This window comes from Neovison vison, chromosome 1 (assembly GCF_020171115.1).
Source record: "Neovison vison isolate M4711 chromosome 1, ASM_NN_V1, whole genome shotgun sequence".
Classification (NCBI taxonomy): Eukaryota; Metazoa; Chordata; class Mammalia; order Carnivora; family Mustelidae; genus Neogale; species Neogale vison.
Window position 1 is genome coordinate 296,703,881 of NC_058091.1, and position 19,258 is coordinate 296,723,138.

Below are 19,258 nucleotides of genomic sequence, written 5' to 3' on the forward strand. Positions count from 1 at the left end.
ATCTATGTCTCTATCTATTTACCTAACAGCTATCCATTTCAGTTGCATTACTGCATTACAAATATGTCAGCCCTGTTTTATTCAAAAAGTTTTAAACAAAAAACTTTTGTTGCCATACTTGTAACACCAGCTATATGTAAATTATTTCATGGACACATTCAATTTTCAGTAATAATGTCCCATGTCCAGGTTGCTAAAAGTCCACACAGTTGGACTAACTATGTATATATATGTATATACATATATACAGCTCTTGTTTAATCACAGTTGTTTTCCAAAACAGCACCTCTTGGATTATGTGGGTACAGTTGGGTTTTCAACCTCAATTCAAGTTGTTTCAGGATAAGACCTCATCAAATGTTCTTTGTGTGAGTCATGAATGTGTGATAATACTCTCTTTTACTTCAAGGTAATTTTAGTGTGGAGACTTCCATATGCTTTCTTGCCCCTAAGAGCCCCTGAATCTTGATCAGAGCAATCTTGCTCTACAGCAGTACTTCGTAAACAAAATTCTGAGGCTCAGAGATTGGAGAACTCAGTTCTATTCTCTTAAGAATCTAATGTGTAAATTATTCCACCTATACCCTAGTGATTTGCTCAGAGTATTAAAGTACCTAGCAATATTTGGTAGATAACACAAAGAAAATAAATCTTGTTACCCTCATTTTTCAGGACAGTGAGTGCCTATCATGGGAGCCAGTGGGAAGCCCTACAAAATGCACCACAATGGCATATTGATTATTTTGAATCAAAGTTACTTGATAAACAGCCAGCAAAGGACACTCAGAACTTCCTCTGAAAAGCAGTAAAAAAAAATCCCACATGAAAGGTACCCTCCCAGTACTAAGAAGTAAAAAGCCAACCTTCTCACCAGAGATAAGAAATTTAGAGCCAAGAAAGCTGTGTGAACACCTTGTTACTTTCTTATTAATCTACCTCAGCCCAAATTATGCTTAGAATTCCTTACTAATTAAATCTCCCAAACATCTGCCTTCTTTATCCTGTCAATTCTTCACAAATTTATTATCTCTTTGTCTAAAAAGTATAAAAACTGCCTGCCTTAGTCATTTGTTTGGGTCTCAATTTCATTATTGGGCCTCTGTGTGCACGTAATAAAATTGTTTTGTTTTGTTTTTTTCTCCTGTTAATGTGTCTCATGTAAATTTAATTCTTAGTCCTGCTGGAAGACTTTGAAGGGAAGAGGGAGGATTCTTCCTTCCGTATTCAAAGGTAATTTACAAAACTATTTATATGGATGCATCCACACGCACAAAGGTACACACACACAACACACATGCACACATGCATGAGTTCATACACATTGGATTTTGAAAAGAGGATAATATGGCATTTATTAAAGTGATATGATCTAATTGGATGATATTTGTGGAGGCAATCATGAAGTCAAATATTTCAAAAAATGTCAGTTCATGTAGATGACATTTGCTCAAATCAAGTCTTCCAATAAATTCCCAGGCAACATTCATTTTGTTCAGTGTGACAACTCTGGAAAAATATCATAAGTGAATGCTGACAGTATCAATTAAAGAGAGTGATGTTGCCGTTGGAACACAAAAATTGGTGATAAGTTATAAAATAAGTGATGAGTATTATGGAGGGCATGTACTGCAAGGAGAACTGGGTGTGGTGCATAAACAGTGAATTCTGGAGCACTGAAAAGAAATTTTTAAAAATTTAAAAATTTAAAAAAATTAAGAAGAAATATAAAAAAATAAGTGATGACAACGTAAAGATATATAGCATTGGGAATATGGTAAATAATATTGTAATAATTTGGTATGATGACATATGGCAACTAGACTTAATGTAGTGATCATTTCCTACTACATATAAATGTTGAATCTTTCTGTTGACATCTGAAACTAATATAATATTGTATGTCAACTACACTTCAATTAAAAAAAGAAAAACATAAAATATTATAAAGGGAAAATCTTTTTATATGTAACATGAATCTACCTTGTTGAATAAATTTGTGATTATTTGTTAAGAGTGTTTTTTTTTTAATAAATTTTTTTTTAAATTAGATGTTGGCAATAGTGTGAAATATCCACAATCTTTCAAGACCAGAAAAACCACATCTGGTTGAAGAATGTTAGTACTGTGAGAAAAATTAATGTAACATAAAAAATGATCCAAAATATGTGTTTTCAAAGTAGAAGCACTACAGTTCAAATATTACCTCACCATTTCCATGTAGTAATTAGGCAAATAGGATTAATCAGTTTGATAAAACAAAGTACAGATTTCTCCCACACCTGACATCAAAATGTCCAATTATAAAGAAGTTGTATTGGAATGTTGAATAAGAACATAAAAGTGGAATACTATAGCTTTCTTCATTTAAATTATCATAATTCAATTATTTCTAAAAGTTCATGTTTATTCTGCCAGTCTCTTTCCTATTAATTATAGACTGGCCTGCAGTGTGTGTTTTTTCCACAAAATGGAAAACTTGTGAATATTTTAGTGATCAAATATTAATGGATGAAACTTAATGAGTGAATGTTGGAATCAAGTCTGACAATCAAAGGGATTTCATGTACATTATGTGAGTTTTTGTTATTCTATTCTTTACATTGTTATTATTTTTAAGCACTCCATGAGGGATATAACATACTCTCACTATTATAAAATAAAATAAAATTGTCCTGTATATCAAGTTGTTCTATATTTACATATATGGTTAGATGATAATGCTCAATACTTAATACTTAAATGATGTCCAAATAAATATTAAGCATTTTTTTCTTTTTAATTTGGCTTATTATTATGTACAGGCCAATTTTTGTCTGCTTCTTTTGTCTCTTATATTCCACTAGGACACCTCAACATTTTTTCATTAAGTATGTGGTTAACTGAGCAACGCATACAATAAGGAAGGCCAAATGTTCTGGGAAATTCAAAGCATCAGTTTGATAATTGTTACCTTTTTTTCTTGTTTTTATTTTTGTCAGTTGTACAAATGATAAAAGAGCATGCAGCCAAAAAATGGAAGGGAATAAAAGGACTATAGAGGCTTATCAGAGAGTTACATAATAGTTTTAATTCTGTTGTTTTTCTGCATTTTTGCTTATGTTGTTTGCAAGTACAGAAATCTTGTAATTAGAATTATCACTGTATAAAAGCATTGTTTATTACCTAATTTTGTTTGTATATTAAATCACTCTTCTTGAAGTGAGCCCTACAAATTGCATAGCTGTCAGGCCTTGCAAACCAAAGTTTCTCCTTCGGACACCTTTAAAGATGTGCCCCCATGGAGGACTAGGGTCTTTATGTTCTCCAATCTGAAGGCTCATGACCTGGTTTTTCACTGCATGACAAAACCTAGAGGTTTTAAACCTCACTCTCTATTTTGCCTATATTTCTTTTGCACACTATTCATTGATCAGAATTTCTTTACCATTATTCCATCCATGGGGAAGTTCTCTCAGCGATGTACACACTTAGCTGGGAAATGGTGGTCTCTTGTAGACTGAACCAAGCTTTGAGGACTTCTTTCACTGTGACAAATTTTTGACTTAAAGGAGCCTACAATTTAGGTTAAAAACTTCCATGGAAGAAAGGATATATTATCTTCAAATCTATATTTTAAAGTTTGGAGACACTATCTCAAGTATCCTTAACATCTGTAACACGCTGTACTTGAAAGTGACAGAGCATGTCACTTCTGGAAGAGTTCTGTGTTTATCATTTTATTAACTACCCATACAAAAATATTGTGTGAAAGCTTGATTTCTAATTCTGATTCACAACATGGTTGCATAGTGGGAATGCTTTATTTCAGTCTACTGATCAGTGGAATCTGGCAGTAGTAGAAAAGGAAGCAATCACAGCAGTGCTTCCAAGAGCACCGGAAACATCTGATGGGGACATGAAGTGGTGGACACAAGGAGATGATGCAGATGCCCAGAAAGCTGCTCTAAGCAGGTGAGTATTTGCACTCCAGCCTGCCACACAATCTCACTTACATCACTGAATAAATAGTACAGGACCTCTCTTAGCCTATTACAAAGAAAATGCATTGTCTTATGCTGGCTACCTTAAGTCAAAATGAAGAAATGACCTTCCACAATCTTAGGATGCTCTCCTAGTGCTGATGGATACAAGAAATCAACATGACAAATGTTATTACATGGTTGAACTATATAATTAAAAACCCAAATACTCTAATTGGTCTTCCATATTAAAAAAAAGAAAAAAAGAAAGAAACATATTGATCAATTGCCTCAAACTCCCTTTAGGGTCCTGGTGATATACTTATATCATATAATGTCTACCTTAGATGTTACAAAAGATAATTTATAAAACTCATCCATGAATATCATCCCATTCCACACAACTCAAAATTGACTCTAATTGTATTTCTTGTCATTACTAAGGCTCCCCCTGGTCATAGTGTTAGCTAACTATGTTCCTCTTTAGTAATGTTAGGTCAGTTTCTTTCAGACTAAAAACTATCAAAATTTCACTCTTTGGCCCTGGTTTCATGATATGACCCTGTAATCTGGAAATCCTCTCTTTATAGAGGATTTATTCTTCAGTATATCCATATCTATATCATATTGCCTATATCAAAAGCCAAGGACAACCAAAACCTTTTGATGTCAACTGAATTAAACTGTAATAGGCATAACATGTGACACTGCAGAATCTAATGATAATTGGCAATTAAGCAATTACTTAAATATAACTATTATATTTGTTGCAAAATTTGTGAAAATAAATTTTATAGAAATTAATCAAGGACTTAGTGGGGGGGGAGGAGTATCAATTTAACATAATGTGTCAAAAGAAACCCCTACTTAATTTGTCAAGAAAGGCCTCTTCAAAGAGATAACTCAGTGCACCTATTCCAGCAGTAAAATGAAAAATGTATTTCTTCAAATGTCTTTTTCTAGTTTACATTTTGTTTTTACTTGTGGTGTAATGGTGAGCACTCTGGACTCTGTTTTTACTTGTGGTATCACTCTTAAAAATCAAAACAGTAGGGGGTACCTGGGTGGCTCAGTGGGTTAAAGCCTCTGCCTTGAGCTCAGGTCATGATCTCAGGGTCCAGGGATCAAGTCCCACATCGGGCTCTCTGCTCAGCAGGGAGCCTGCTTCCCCGCTCTCTCTCTGCCTGCCTCTCTGCCTACTTATGATCTCTCTGTGTGTCAAATAAATAAATAAAATCTTTTAAAAAAATCAAAACAGTACATATGTTTATGTGAATTAAATGCTATCTTAAACATTATATTTTGAAGTCTTTTCAAGTTTTATATTCAATGGTATGCTTTCCAAGTTAATAGACTTCTGTATGGTTAAAATTCACAAAAGCTATTTCAAGAAATGTGAGTGATTTCTTTCCAGTTAAAATGTTTTGACAGAGACAATTACTTGAGCAGGAGAAACTTGATTCAGAAAAAATTATTATTTCACATAAGCTAAAGAAATCCTATTGTTCTTATCATAGTCTCTAGAAAAGAAGTTGATCAACATACATAAACACTTCCAACATGGATGTTCTAAAATAATTTATTTGACAAATACAGCTGTTTCAGTGATTTTTCCTAAGGTTTGTTATGTCTTTCTATAACAAAGTAGGTGTTTCTTTTTTCAATAATATATTATGGCTACCTATTTCACAGTCTAATGATACTCATTTTCACTATATAAACTCAATTTTCATGGAAACAGGAATGACACGTTCTTGGAAAAGCTAAAGAGTAGAGTTTAGCATAACTGCGATCAAAACTGGATCTTTTAAAGCACTGTGGCTAAACTATAATTATACAATTAAAACAGTGGAAAGAAATAAAATGATAACATTTTATATTATCAAATGCTGTTTTCATTTGGCAGTATTCATTATATGTGGTTTCAAACTTTCCAGTTTTTATTGCTCTAATTTGTTCTACAGATGTTCTTTTTAAAATATGAAAGAGGGTTGGAAATCCGATGGATTTTGAATACCAGAAAAACAGTTTCATGTTTTGATGAGTAGGTTCTGGAGACAGATAGTGGTCAAAGTTGTGAAACAATGTAAACATAGTTAATGTCACTTAATTGTATATATGAAAGTGATTAAAATAGTGAATTTTGTTATGTGTATTTTAGCCCAATAAAAACAGCAGCATTTTACCATAAAAATGAACCAAGTAGCTCAATGGTTAAATATAAGCTCTCACATTAGATTAGCCAGGCTCAAATCACTTCTAAACTATTGACTAGTTTAGTAAACTTGGCCAAATTAATCATTCTGACCTCATTTTCTTTACCCCTGAAGTGAGCTTGATGTGTATATAGAACTCAAAAAATATTTGTGAGAATTAGATTATTAAAAAAAAGTTCTCAGCTCATAGTAAGTAGCATATATGAAACGATTAAAAATCCTAAACTTTCAACTGTGATTCTTGTAGTGCAGGATTTGTTAATAAACGATAATTTTACAATATGCTTTGTCTATTCTATTTCTATTTTCCAGTGAGAAAATAGAAATTATCATTTCTGTGAGAGTTAGGAAATACTGTAATATTTCAATGATGTTCTTAGGATTACCTACTCCTTGCAGATACTTTTTACACAGTCATGATATTAGAAATGGTTCAAGGTTATAGAAGATCCCTAAGTAAAGGCTAGTTTGTGTCAAAATCTATAGAAGTACACTGATATAAAACATTTAGTATGGCATGGCCCAAGATACTAGATTTTTAAGCAAAAAGACTATATATACACAACAATATAGGTCCCACAATTACACTGAGGTATATCTATGTACACTTTTTTTTTTTTTTAAAGATTTTATTTATTTATTTGACAGAGAGAGATCACAGTAGGCAGAGAGGCAGGCAGAGAGAGGGGAAGGGAAGCAGGCCCCCTGCTGAGCAGAGAGCCCGATGTGGGACTCGATCCCAGGACCCTGAGATCATGACCCGAGCCGAAGGCAGCGGCTTAACCCACTGAGCCACCCAGGTGTTTTGTTCTAAGATCTGCCCATAAACATGTATAAGACCATTGTATATCATTGATATTTAATAGTAAACTATTTTAGAATCTCACTGGACAAATAAGTTCTGCAATACTCATGTCTACCAATTTCACCATTTGTGTTCTGAAGAAAGTTCTGAAAGAAAAATGAATACTCAAAAGCCTTTTGCCACTATTGTATTTTGTTTACAATTTCTATTTTGCTGCTGCAAGAAATATCAATTGGTCAACAGTTAAAAACAAAGAGAAGACATACGTCAAAACAATAAAAAGTACTAAAAGTATGTTAAGTATTAACTCATTATATATACATAAAGTATACATTATTACGAAATATGTAATTCCCCCATATTTGGTAGATTAGTAAGCAAAATAAAATGACTATGATTTAAACAATGATTGCAGCATAAATTTAAAAAAAATTAATGTATATATTAAACTCTTCTGCAAATAAATGTTCAATATTGATAATGCATTATTTCTTTGAAATATTATGATTTAATTAACAGTAATGAAAATTACTGTTTGGAGACTGCTCTTTTTTCTTTAGAGTTTGTGAAATCTCCTAGGTTTAATAAAAGTCTTTAAAAATCTACACTTAACTATAAATTTTATTTTATTTTATTAAGTTTTTATTTAAATTCCAGTTTATTAAAACAGAGTAATATTAGTTTCAGGTGTAGAATTTAGTGGCTAATCACTTACATACAACACCCAGTGCTCATCACAAGGGCCATTCTTTTTTTTTTTTTTTAAGATTCTATTTATTTATTTGACAGACAGAGATCACAAGTAGGCAGGGAGGCAGGCAGAGAGAGAGGGAGGAAGCAGGCTCCCTGCTGAGCAGAGAGCCCGATGCGGGGGCCGATCCCAGGACCCTGAAATCATGACCTGAGCCAAAGGCAGAGGCTTTAACCCACTAAGTCACCCAGGTGCCCCACAAGTGCCATTCTTAATACCCATCCCTCTGCCCACCTCCCCTCTGGTAACAATCAGTTTGTTCTCTATAATTAAGACACTATTTCTTGGTCTGCCTCTCCCTTTTCTCCCCCCATTTGTTCATCTCTTTTGCTTCTTCAATTCCAAATATGAGTGAAATCTTGTGGTATTTGTCTTTCTCTGACTGACTTATTTCATGAAGGATAATATTGTCTGGCTCCATCCATCATTGTCAATGGCAAGATTTTATTCTTTTTTTTTTTAATGCCTGAATAATATTACACAACAAAATAAATATTAAATAATAAATAACCATATATGCAAGCATTTTGTGTGTGTTTGTGTATATACAAACATATACAGTCAAATCCCATTATTTATATATACAGTCATATACAGTCAAATCCCATTATTCACAGTAGACATAATTTATAGTATCAACACAAACACTGACTTTACAAATACTAAATCATTGCTCCTAAGGAAAATATAGGACTTGAACCTCTGATAACTTTTTGTCAACTGGTCAATACATAGACTTAGTCCACATATGTTTCTGTTTCTGTTTAAAATAAACTAATGATTCATTAACATTGGACTAACTGCCAACAGCACTTTAATTCATGCTTAAGCACATATTTTATCAAAGATCCTCACACTCTTCTTGTTCTTAGGATCCTTTTATAACACTTCAGAATTAGTCATGGTGGCCATTTTAATTAAACAGTGAAACAACCACCACCACCACCACTAACAACAAACTTCAAAAGAATGCAAAATATGTAGCACTACATAAAGACGACTCTTATATGTGATCCAAAATAAGAAGGCAGATTTACCCTTAGCTGGGAATGCTCATGCACCTGGATGACTCAAGTTTTTACCTCACTGCATATATTCATAAATGAATCACCATGTACATGCCAAATATCAACTTTGGAGTTACAATAAATAAATAAAATAAAATTTTGTGAAGAGGAGAACTCACAACTTTATACAAACAATGTTTGTATAAAGATTTTACTTCACATGGCAGAATAATTTGACCATCAATTATCAACATGTGACAATGCAACACTCTTTCGAGAAATGAGATACAGTACATTTCTATAAAGCTGTTTTTCTTTGCTAAAACAAATGTAATTAATGACATAAAAAGATTTGGGGAAAATTCCAGATATTTAGTAGCCAAGAGAAGTTCTTGGCTTTATATACCTTTAATTTACTTTTAAATGTGATGCCTTTTTCTAAGTTTTATTGCAAAGACTAGTCTTCTAATCATTTAAACTGACTTTTGGAAAACTTGAAATACTTCAACACAAGAAAGTCATTACCATTTCACTTCCCAGGGGAGGAAGACTCACCAGTTAGTGGAAAAGAAGCTTTGATATCTAGTGTCAGATACCCTGAAAAAGAGAGGAATCTTAAATTAAATGTAACAATATGTTCATAGAACATTTATCATTTTTAGTAACAAAAACATATAATTCAACCAGATGTATTAGCTAATAAAACTGATAAACATCATTGAGTAGAATGACTCGACTAAAATCTAGTTTCTCACTTTGTCTTTTTGTTAACACATTCAACTGGGTGGGAGAAAAATGCATTTCTAATAAACAACACTTCAATAATTTCAAAACACTTGCCTTATATGTCTAAGGTACAACTTAGTAAGGAGAATTGTTAGAAAGGCTCATGGCAAGAATTCCAATTATCTTAAAGCATGCTACTCTTAGAACAAATGTGGAAATATGAGACAATTATTGATATGTTTTCACATAAAGTACATAGATGCCTTATCCACTAAATGGAATAATCATATTAATTCTATTTTTGGAATCAGATTGTATAAATACACAAATGATAAGAAAACTTTGACAGATCTGAAAAATAACCAATTCAACATTAACTAAAACAAAGATTAATATACTGAGTAAATAATTTAGATTAGGTGACAAGGATCAGTAATAGACATTTGCTTTTAATTATACATCACTTTTGAAGAATTGAACTTAATTTTAAAAACAGCACATATATTTTATAATAAGATATTTATAGATATTAATTAAAAGAGGATATAAAGAAAATATAGAAAACATAAAAGTTTTTGAAGTCCAATGCATTTACTAAGTGGTAGTTAAACTGCTGACTATTAACAAACCAAAATGAAAACTACAGGGGTGCCTGGGTGGCACAGTTAGTTAAGTATCTGCCTTCCCCTTAGGTCATGATTTCAGGGTCCTGGGATAGAGCCCCACAATGGGCTCCCTGCTGAGCTGGGAGTCTGTTTCTCCCTCTTCCTCTGCCCCTCCCTCATCCATTCTCTCTCTCTCTCTTCCTCTCAAATAAAATAAATAAAACCTTTAAAAACACATGAAAACTACAGTGTCAAGTTTTCTGCCATTTCAATTCCATATCCAAAATGTCATAACACTTACTCACTTAAAATGAGAACATCCATAGATCTAATTCTCTAATTTTCATGAGAAAGAGCTTTATAATAAGATATTTATACATATATAAGAATTTTTGTCATTTCACAGCACTTTTTCTGGAGCACTTTTTGGTAAGAAGTCAGTTTATCAAGCAGTTAGACTATTATTTCATGGACTGGTCATGGCAAAATCAACACATTTCAGAGTATGGTACAAATTAATGAAAACAACTGCAAACAGATGAATGATGTCAAATGCCTTTTAGATGTTTCTAATGAACAAAATAAAACTGTATCTAAATATGCACTTGACATTTCTTGTTTTATTTCCCAAGGTTATACAAAACTATAGCAAGTATATACGAATAAATTATTTGAATATACACTAAATTTTTAAAATGCTATTTTCTTGATAAGAATAGATTATTTTTGGATATATCATATTATCTGTATTTCTTTTTTTTTTAAGATTTTATTTATTTATTTGACAGAGAAAGATCATAAGTAGGCAGAGAGGCAGGCAGAGAGAAAGGGGAAGGGGGAAGCAGGCTCCCTGCTGAGCAGAGAGCCCGATGTGAGATGAAAATTTTAAAATTTTACAAAGTTGTGAAACTTTGTGAATGTACTAAAAAACATTTATCTTACATTTTTAAGTAGGCGAGGTATATTATTAAATCATATCTTAATAGAGCTATTTATTTATTTATTTTTAATTTAATTTTTTTTCAGTGTTCTAAAATTCATTGCTTATGCACCACACCCAGTGCTCCATGCAATACGTGTCCTCCTTAATACCCATCACCAGGCTCACCCAATCCCCCACCTCCCTCCCCTTCAAAACCCTGTTTGTTTCTCAGAGTCCACAGTCTCTCATGGTTTGTCTCCCCCTCCAATGAAGCTAAGGTATAGAGTTTTATTATTTTTTAAGATTTTATTTATTTATTTGATATAGAAAGACAACAGTTGAGAGAGCAGGAGCAGGAGAGCAGAGGGAGAGGGAGAAGGCTGAGCAGGGAGCCCCAGTCAGGACTGGATTTCAGGGCACTGGGATCACGAACTGAGCCAAAGGTGGATGCTTAACCTAGTGATCCACCTAGATGCCACAAGGTACAGAATTTTAGTCTGTCAAAGAATGCTAAAATAGATGCACCTGAGTGGTGTCATCAGTTAAGCCTTCAATTCCTGGGTTGGCTCGGGTCCTGTTTCCAGCCCCTTGGCAGACTCTGTGCTTAGTGCAGAGTGTGCATAAGACTCTGTCTCTCCCCTAGCCTCTCCCCCTGTTCTCTCTCTCTCCAAAATAAATAAATCTTTTTTTTTTTTTTAAAGAATGCTGAAATAAATTTGATAATAAATAAAAATACAGAGGATAGGGTGTCTGGGTGGCTCAGTGGGTTGAGCCTCTGCCTTCAGCTCAGGTCATGATCTCAGGGTCCTGGATGGAGTCCCACGTGGGACTCTCTGCTTGATGGGGAGCCTGCTTCTCCCTCTCTCTCCTGCCTTTCTGCCTACTTGTGATCTCTCTCTGTCAAATAAATAAATAAAATCTTTAAAAAAATACAGAGGGTAAAATTTTAATCTTTGGGGTTAATTTTCAACTCAGAAAATATTCACAAGTTTATCTGTAATTTGACAGTGGTCTCTAGTCAAATAGCAAATAACAAAGTCAAACACAGGTGTCTTGTCCTAGAAAATTTAGTAATAATCACATTATAACTTATCAAACATGTTTCCAGTAAGATATATATAAGAACCTGTTTAGTCTGTGTATCAAAGCTTCCAATATTATTTTTTATTAACAACTGTAAAAAAATATGAACCACAGATAATAAGTAAAAACTGAGAAGTAGAAGTTAATTGTTTACATTATTACTGAATACCTTTCTGCACATTTCTTATTTTGAAGTTGAAAATTTTTTCTTAACACCTCCTTTGCCTTATTTTGTGACCATATATAATCTCAAAAGATTGTTGATCATACGTAAACACACTCGCTCCACCGGTCTCATTTTGTTTTACATATGATCATCTACACAGGTACAGCAGTAAATGATAATCAAGACAAAGAAACCATGTTGAACACATTAAGGCAGGTGAGTTAACTTGAACGTAAATTTTTGTAAGGAATGAGATTGGACATTCAAAAGACTATTAGTTGTTTTTCCATCCTGTCACTATAAAACTAAAGTCAAGAATCTATTCACAGCTTCTACAGTCACAATATAGAGAATTTCCTCTTCAGGGTTCAGATACAATTTTCACTTGTCAAAGACACACATTTTGCCTGTAGCTTATAATAGATCCTCCAGGCAAACCTCCAAGTAAAGAACAATTCACCTGCTGAATGATACAACTAAATAATAATGATTAATTTATTACAGTAACCAACTATCAAAAATTGAAAAAAAATCTCTATGGGGTATAATAAAAAATATTTCTTAAGGACTTATTCCTGATAATAAGACACATGGTGAAAAGCATTCGCAAGGGCAAAATAGTAAGCTCCTTTTATTTTATTTAACTTATATTATAAATAAGTCCACCAGCAGTGCAAAAACTTAGTTAAAATTTTAACACATTCTGCTTTGTTTCTTATTCAGATATAAATCAAGGGAATAAAATTTTCCTCCCCCAAATATTTTATGCTTTGCCATGAATGGTCAAGTCTCACTTGTCACTATCTCTTATATTTTTTTTAATTCGAATTTTTTTAAATTAACATATAATGTATTATTTGTTTCAGAAGTGCAAGTCTGTGATTCATCAGTCTTACACAATTCACAACACTCAGCACATAGCACATGCCTTCCCCAATGTCCATCACTAGTCACCCCAGTCACCCCATCCCACTCCCAACCCTTCAACAACTCTCAGTTTGTTTCCTAAGAGTCTCTTATGGACTATCTCTTTCATATTACAGGCATTTAATTTTAGGTGAAGATTACTATCACTTTCATTGAAATGCAAAACACATCCTATTACCTTGGATATATAAAGTACTTATTTGTTGTGATTGTTGATAGTCTATGCTTAACCACATGTGCTAATTATAACACACCCAAAGTTATTAATTCCCCTTTCCTAGAAAGAACCAGGGTGTATGTATGTAACTGAGAACTAGAAAGTATGTAATTGTATGTATATATTACACATAAATATATTATCAGATTAGCTATGCTCATAAGGACATATTAGTAGATCCATACCCATGCACAATTCTTTTCCACTTGTTTAAAATAGCAAAATGTAAAACAATCATTAACAGAACTAAAAAATATATATCTACTTTAGAGTCTATTAAAGTCAGAAGCAAAAGCACCTGTATTAAAAAAGATATATAGAATCAAACAAATATCCAAAAAATATTGAACTGAATATAATATTATTCAATGGCTTAAACTTCTCTAAGTATCTTGAAAATTATGTTTCATCTGATTTACTATAAGACCTAATTAGTATTGATGTCACACATTTTGTCACAATTATAATTCTTTTGTATTCAATATAATTTTTCAATTTAATCTTAGTATATATTAGTAACTGCAGTTTATCTGAATCATAAATAAGTATTAGAAACTTGAGGGGTGCCTGGGTAGCTCAGTGGGTTAAAGTTTCTGTCTTCAGCTCAGGTCATGATCCCAGAGTCCTGGGATCAAGCCCCACATCAGGCTCTGCTTAGCAGAGAGCCTGCTTCCCCTTCTCTCTCTGCCTGCCTCTCTGCCTACTTGTTATCTCTCTCTCTTTCTGTCAGATAAATAAATAACTAAAATCTTAAAAGAGTAGAAACTTGAAGTTTAGTGTAACTAATGGTTTTATGAGATAACCAACTAAGTATTATTTTTAAAATGAAATGTAGGTTTTCAACTCCCACACTGATTAAATCAGTTCAAAAGAATATAGATATTAATTTATTGACCTTTTGACAAGAACAACAACAACAAAATATTGTGTATATCTGGTTTGTCTAAAGATTCAAGTTAATTACATGAACTTAGATGTTTAAATAAAAATGTATCTGATCTCTGTCAGGGTGATTTTGTTTTAAAGTTTAGTATAAATATTAGCAAAATGGTAGAATCAGAAGTCTGACTAGTGCTTGTTCCTCCAAGAAACACCAATTAAACAATGATATATGGACCAAAATACCTTTATAAGATATCCAAAATCCAGCCAAGATCTTGCATTTGGCAGACAACCTTAAAATTACTTAAATACAATTTATAAAACTCTAAAAACTAGACTCACCTACAAAATAGAAGCAATACATATCAAAATCCTTTATTAATTATGGAACAAGCAATAGTTTAAGTTTGGTCTAAGGAAGAATTAGAAAAACAGATATTAATCGACTCCGCTAGTTAAACTGGTGTTAAAATTAATTTATTTACATATACAAAACTGGTTACTATCTTTCAGGGCAATAATGCCAGTATTTTTGTGTTATCATTTTTGTCAGAAATCTACAGAGCGACATTTGCACTATAATTAAATAATAAATTCCAAAGTCAGACACAGGTAAATATTCCTAGAGGCTTAAATATTCCTTGGGAAAACATTATATGAGGGATTATGGTACTTAAAGGATATATATATTCAATTTTATTTCTAAGTTTGAATAATTTTCTTAAAAAATATAAAAGAAAAATACATCTACTTAGTCTAATGAAATAATAGGTGATATATAGAATTAAATTTTTATACCATTGCTAAATTGAATATTTCTTGACATGTTCCATAAAAGTCTTCTTATTTAAGAGAAACCATTTTGAAAGATTTAAGAAAAACTATAATTGTAAGAAGATTATTACACTGTAAATTTATTTGGGATAGCCAAATTTAGATCAATTATAAAAATTCCCATATATATTGGCTTATGGTTTGTTCATAAAAGATATGTGTGTACATAAATTACTCTCCCCCAGAAAACAAAAGTAATACTGGAAAATGTATGAAGAAAAAGTTTTTAGATTTGGACAACAAGCAGAGCAAGGCTGTGATCTCTGCAAGAAATTAGATTAAGTAAACCCTGTGATTAACCTAGATTACATCTAAGCAATTTCCAGGTCATACTAGAAGGCGAGGAAAACTAACCATCAACAGTGATCTCCTGAGTTGAGAAGAGGGGGATGATGTATGTCTAATGTTTGTGTGACAGAATATCAGAAAAGAGAAGAGACACAGAGACATGTCTACAAAGACCAGTTGTTGCGCCTCCTTGAATCTTTTGCACTGGGTTCATTTGTGTGGAGTAGAGAACTCCATGAGGATGGTAAAAGAACCACTAGTAAGCAGCTGGCCACATAATTTCCAGACATCATAGCTGGCTGGGAATAGTTCAGTTTCAGTCAGTGGAAAGTGAGAGACACTGTAACATATAAAGCTTTGAAAAGTATCCAGACGAGTAAATTTAAATAAGAGGACTAAACTAGACCTAGAATAAAGTGGACTCACCATAAGGAAGCTTAGAAACAAGTCATGAGAATATTAAACATATCCCAAGTAACTGATCTTCGTACTAGAACAAAATCGACATTCTAGAAATATACAAAATCCAGACCTCAACAATGTAAGTTCACTTCATCAAAATTTATTCTATTCTTCAAAAAACAGTATTAACAAAACAAAGGACAGGCTAGACAATGAGAGAAAATACTTGAAAAATATATACTTGATAATAAGCATGTTAATAGTATATAAGAAACTCTTAACATTCAGTTACGCCAAATTTAAAATAAATAAATTAGCAAAATATTTGAAAAGACTCCAAAAATGCTATAGATAGATGACAACCAAGTATAGAAAAAATATACTAAACACATTAGTCTCTGAGGAAATGCAACTTAGCCATAGTGAGATACAATGGCATACCAATAAAATAGATAAAAATTTAAAATCCGTAAATAACAAGGCATTGAGAGCTAGAAAACATAATCTTAATGGAATAGAGCTATATCTTGCCCACAGTTCACCAGACACTGTCAGTAAGAATCCTTAATGCAAATATGGTGTGAAACCAAAGCAAGGTCTGTTTTATTCCTTAACACAACACAATGTCACCATGGCAAACTTTTGAGATTTTCAAGGAAAAAGGAAAATATGCTCTTCTTGTAACAAACTCAGAGTACTTTGTCCTAATCACTGAAATCACTACAAAAAAAGTATGTGCAAATCATAGAAAGGAAGAAAAGCTGCTATAATTTTAGCTGATATCATTATCTAACTTGTAAACACAAAATAATCAATAGCTAGTCTATTAAAAGAGCTACATGAGTTCCTTAGCTGCCCAAGAACAATTTAATAATACAAATAACAAGTGTGAAAAAAAAAACAAGAAATCATTAGATTTATTTAATGATACCTTACTGAAGAATGAAAGAAAAGCTTGAAAATGTAGACTGATACATCATGTTTCCAGGGCATATATGATATTCGAAAATTGTCAGTTTGGCTCAAATACAAAATATAACAAAATTGCCACAATTAAAAAATTCTAAAACAACTGCTTTGGAGACAGATTATAGCATTGTAAAATTCATCTGGAAGAGAAAATTTGAGTGTCCTCACTGTAAAATGGCATATCATGCCATGAGATTTAATGCCATAGAGAACAGCAGATAAGGAGACTAGATCCTTGAGATAAGCTGGTACTAAAAGGTTGGTTAGAGTAGGAAGAGCCATTAAATAAGATTGGAGTGAAGCTTCCAGTAAAATGGAGGAGGGCAGAAATCTGTAGTACCATAGACGTCAACCAAAAGTGTTTTTAAAGGGTGAGAGAAGTCAGTTGTGTTTATTCCCAGTTAATTAAGATGAGAAGTGCACAGCAAACTTGTTATGCACAATTGTAGATTTTTTTTTTTTGCAATTGTAGATTTTTAAAAAAGAAACTAAGTGAAATGTAAGTACCAGAGACCAAACTGTTGTAAATCAAGAATAGGTGAGCATATCGAAGAACTAAATGTTAAACAACATTGAAATTTGTATGGGGGAAAAAAAAAGGCAAACAAAACAGAAACAGATGGAGGGGTCCACGGGTCACTGAAGCTTCTTTTTAATTGGAAGGTTAGTTTGCTATAGAAGGTAGGTGTTTTATAACCTACTGAAGCTGATTCAGTGAAGGACAAATGTTTTATGAATGTTGAGGCCCTGCAGTAGGTGTTTGAGGAAGCAATAAAGCCCTCTTTGGATATCTTTGAAGTAAAGATATTAATTGAACTTATCAATTATTGTAGTGGGAATGTTTAGTCCAAAATCATGCGGTGCCTGGGTGGCTCAGTGGGTTAAAACCTCTGCCTTCATTCAGGTCATGATCTCAGGGACCTGGGATCCAGCCCCACATCAGGCTCTCTGTTCAGCAGGGAGCCTAATTCCTCCTCTCTCTCTCTCTGCCTGCCTCTCTGCCTACTTGTGATCTCTGTATGTCAAATAAATAAATAAATAATCTTTTCAAAAAAAGAATATTTATAAACAAACAAACAAAAAATACAAAATCACCATGAATGGAAATAAGAGTCAGGGTCGTGGGGTAAAGGGAAGGGGAGGAAATCTTGAGCCAAGAGGCAAAAATCACTTGGGGGAGGGTGGCTCACTCAATTAAATATCTGCCTTTAGTTTAGGTCATGATCCCAGGGACCTGGGATTGAGCCCCATGTCAGGTTCCCTGCTCTAGGCGGGAGTCTCCCTCTCTGCCTGTCTGCCTACTTGTCATCTCTCTGTCAAATAAATAAATAAAATCTTAAAAGCAAACACACAAACAAACAAACAATGACAAAAAACAACCTCATACACAAAAAGTCCAAAAACTTCAGTTGGAAGAGGAGTGACCCAAATCCTTCATATTGCCAGTAAGTCTCAAAATGAGCTATCCTCTTCACTTCTCTTACTTCTCTGATTTTATCTCTCACCCATCTTCCTCATTCTGTTGCAACCACACTACAGACTTTTTCTCTCAAATATCCAGCCATTCTTACTGTCTTTTGTCTTATTGTCTATTGCTCAAAGGTACCTTCTCCTAAGAGGTACACAGCCTACATTATGTAAAATTTCAAGCCATGCGTCTTCAGTGCTAAAATCATCCATGTCCTATTTTAGTCTTTTGCGCAAATAGTTATCTTCCAACAAATCTACTAATTAAGTGATCATTGTTTATCATCTTTCTCTACCTACTACATTGTAAACTTTGAGAAGATGATAATAATAGGAGTAGCAGTACATAATATATTTAGGTGTCATGATCTTCAAATAAGGGAACAGAAAGGAAGAAAAGCAATTTGGAAATGCCAAGGTGAAATGATTAAAGTAAGTAATCCATCTCCTGCCCTGAAGCTTGTGAAAAATGTCTAATCAAACAAATCCCACTGGAAAGGGCTGCAGAACCATTGGATGGCATATAGCTCTCGACTGGGTGAAACAGGTAAAGAGAAGATTCAGAAAAGAGGATGAGAATATAGAGGAGCTTGAGAATCACTTATTTTGTACTGTAAAAAACACAGTCAAATTTTTGTCAGGATGTGAAGCCTTGGGGAAATGTTTCACATCGGGTGCTACACACTGGTATGGGAATGACAGTTACAGGAAAACAGATGACCTGGAAAACAGATCTCTGTTGAAAAACAAAATAAATAGGTAGGTAAGGCAAGACAGCTTGATTGCTGAGGCTTTAATGGAGGCAGGGCAGATGGTTCAATATGTGGTTTTGAATACTCTGTTCCCAGTTAAGTTAGTAATATTGGGAATGAACACATACTTTCCTGTTGAGATTAATTTAATTCTTAAATGATGAAGAAGATGTATTTACACATTCAACCAACAGGAGAAGAGTAATACTTTCATAAGTTATCCTTTGTTGGGGAAATTTCTTTGGGCCATTCCCATTATAAATTCACAATGTTGTATAAC

The 19,258-nt window shown here is 33.1% G+C and overlaps 1 pseudogene; it reads left to right on the forward strand.

Annotated features, from left to right (window-relative positions):
• Positions 1 to 19,258, forward strand: part of LOC122895307 — a 96,665-nt pseudogene that overhangs the window by 67,213 nt on the left and 10,194 nt on the right.